General features: G+C 47.6%; 1 protein-coding gene across 1 annotated transcript in view; it reads right to left on the minus strand.

The window, feature by feature from the left end:
- Positions 1-2,001, minus strand: part of LOC120739246 (phosphatidylinositol 4-phosphate 3-kinase C2 domain-containing subunit beta-like) — an 18,564-nt gene extending 16,563 nt beyond the window's left edge. The window contains exon 1 of the mRNA XM_040040958.1: positions 62-2,001. The gene's annotated coding sequence lies outside the window, so the exon portion shown is untranslated. The remainder of the gene's footprint in view (positions 1-61) is intronic.
- Between the last annotated feature and the right edge of the window lie 1,127 nt (positions 2,002-3,128).

The following is a 3,128-nucleotide window of genomic DNA, read 5'->3' on the forward strand; positions in this document are numbered from 1 at the left end:
AACCTCCGGACACAAGTGCGTCAGAGCCGTTAGCAGTGCGGCGGCAGGTGCGGACTCTTACCTGAGTCGGTGCTCGCGGTGCCCGGGAGCCATTTTACACCGTGTACCGTCCCACAAATCACACCGGTCCCTCCGCCGGGTCTCCCGGCAGATTAACGCTCTGCGCTCGCAACTACGGAGGTTTCCTCTAAGCACTGGAAACACCGGAGCACCGGCTCCGCGCGCTCAGCCTGTGGCGAACAAAGCGGGCGGCTCCGGCGGTGCTCCAGCCGGGAACGACGAACTCTGCGTCTGTCTCTGCCGCCAGCTGCGGACCTGCGCAGTCAAGCCGCAGAGAGCACCACTCTTTCCAAACCTTTCCAAAATAAAGCGGAGATGACGTCACATCATTCAATAACTGCAGCGGACGAGTCCCGGGGGTCCAGGCCCCTCAGCCTGAGTTCAGTATGTAGCCCACTGAGCTATGACACGTAATACTTTAATGAACAAAAATCCCTTGTTCACATGCTGTGAAAAATGTCTGAACATTTTATTTACTGCCACATTTAAACTACAGAAGATGAGCCGAGTGCATTCAGCTTTCCAAAAACCTTCAAAATAAAAGCTGTGTAAGACTTTAAACCCCCGACATTTTTTTTGTTGGCTTTTTCTGATTTTTCAAGACTTGAATAAACAGATCTGACCAATCATAGCACTGCGCTTGGCAACAAGCATCGTCGTAGCACCAGTACTAAATACACAGTGCTGTGAAAAAGTAAAATAATCCTGTTTTCCCTCAGACTCAAAGCTAGGTGCCTCCCAGGGTCAGTTGGCTCTGTGAAATGATTTCTTTGACATCCGGAAGTCTGAAAGCTTCGACTCCGGGATCAAACCAGGAAATTCTCCTCCTGCTGCCTTTTCCTGAGAATCCAGTCTTCACCTAGAAACATCAGAACCAGCTCAATGCCACTTTCTGTCCACTCCATTTTTTTCACAGCATGATTTTTCAGGAATCATTTTTTGGTATTTTCAAGTGAGTTAATACCCTACACGACGTGTGCGGAACCAAAAACATCTGAATTTCAAGTCGTTTATTCGTTACATACTGAGTGTATAAAGGCCTTTAGGGTGGGTGTTTAGTCTGTTTAAACCCAACTCTGGTTGGTTTTCTTTTCGGTGTGGTTCGTTGGTGCAGGTGTGAACACAGTAATCATACTTGGGTGCGGACCAAAACAACAGAGACCCTTTTGGAGAAGGTGTTCTCGATATGGTTCCAAACCAACTCCAGAGAGGTTTGTTAATGGTGTGAACGGGATCAGACCTCGATCTGAACCAACAGCCCAGCTACTGTAGCCATGTCTGCATTGTATTCTCAATGTGGGAAGCTACTATGAATGTGCACAGGTCTGTACGGGCTGGCAGCTAGCTGGTTAACTTAAATTTTCAGTTTTCTCAGACACCACATTCCTCCTGTGTTTAGTTTTACTGCTCCTGTCCCAGACACGTGTGACCAGTGGGCAGACTGAACATTCTCACGTTGTTTGTGGTGATGCACTTTGGTTCGCTTGGAGTTCACTTCAATGTTTCTCTGTGTGAAAACTAACCAAACCACTGGGAAAAACTAACCAACATGGTAAGTGTCCTTACCATGTTGGTTTTGGGGGAGTACAGATTTCAAACATGCCTTATTAAAGTCCCCAGCAACAACATGAACGCCCTCTGGATGTAAACAATGATAACTATGGCTACTGTTAGCTCACAGGTAGATAAAAGGGCCCGCACTGAATGGACATGGCCTCCAAGTCTGGTGAGCAGTGACTTTTTATAATTCTGTATGCATTATGGCCCCCCTTCCCTTACCAGAGTTTTGTTGCGGTCCTGGCTCAGGTGCAGGGAGAGGAGTGCTGTCTGTGTTGCTTGCTGTTCCAGACAATAGCCCATGGAGCACCTGCTGGTCTCACAATCTCTGAATACTGTGTGTCTAATCTAAAGTAAAGTCCAGGTTCAGGCTATGGCTGATATCTATCGATTCCTGACGAGTGAAAGTGATCAGTGCATTGCAGCAAGTCACAATAAAAAGCATAAAAAACACAAAAACGTGCACAGTAGTCGGGAGCACTGTGACACCGCGTACACGTCTGTACGCACCACCAGCTTGGCAACTCGATGAGTTTACTACCTCATTAACTGATCTGGACCAGAATAAACAACTATATGTGTGTAAACACCCTCAGACTCCGACATCCACCACGAATGAAACATCATTTAGAATTTTGACCTTTTTTTAAAGAACAGGTCGGCTGAGTCTGTGCAGGGCATGATTTGTGGACGGGTCACCAGTTGTTCTCACTGTTTTGTGGGCTGTAGATTAAGGCTGGACTCAAAAGCAGACTCAAATGAGGCGCTGTGACTGAATTCAAGCTTTATTTACAAGCAGAGTCAGAAACAGCAAACAGTCATGGAGAAACCCGTAGCAGTCAATGAGTGTGACAAGACAGGAGAGGCCGGACATTCCTGATCCTCAAGGATCGCCAGAAGGGACCGGCCCTATCCAATTACTGGCCAATAACCTGCATCACTACCACATGGAAGCTCCAGTCAAGCATCATAGTGACTAGGATGAACAGGGATATTGCCTACATGAGTGGGACACAGAAAGGAATCAACAGGAGCACCCGAGAGGCAAAACACCAGCTACTGGAAGAAAGAGCAGTTCCCCAAGACTGCAAGACTGTGCACTGCTTGGATTGATTACAAGAAGGCCTACGACTCAGTGCCCCACACCTGGATCCTGGAATGCCTAGAACTATACAAGATCATCAGGACCCTAAGAGCCTTCATCAGGAACTCAGTGGGGATGTGGCGTACAATACTGGATACTTCAAACACACAGCAAAAGTCATCATCAAGTGTGGGCCCTACCAAGGAGATGCTCTGTTCCCACTGCTGTTCCAGGTTGAACCCCCTCAGTGAGATCATCGACACAACTGGCCATGAATCCGACTACGGAACGAAGCAATCGTCAGTCGCCACCTCTTCATGGATGACATCAAGTTGTATGCCAAGAGTGAACGAGACATCAATTCGCTGATCCACACCACTAGAATATACAGCAAGGACACTGTAGAATGTCTTTCGGACTGGAGAAG

Source organism: Simochromis diagramma, unplaced genomic scaffold (assembly GCF_900408965.1).
Source record: "Simochromis diagramma unplaced genomic scaffold, fSimDia1.1 OVJJ01000296.1, whole genome shotgun sequence".
NCBI lineage: Eukaryota > Metazoa > Chordata > Actinopteri > Cichliformes > Cichlidae > Simochromis > Simochromis diagramma.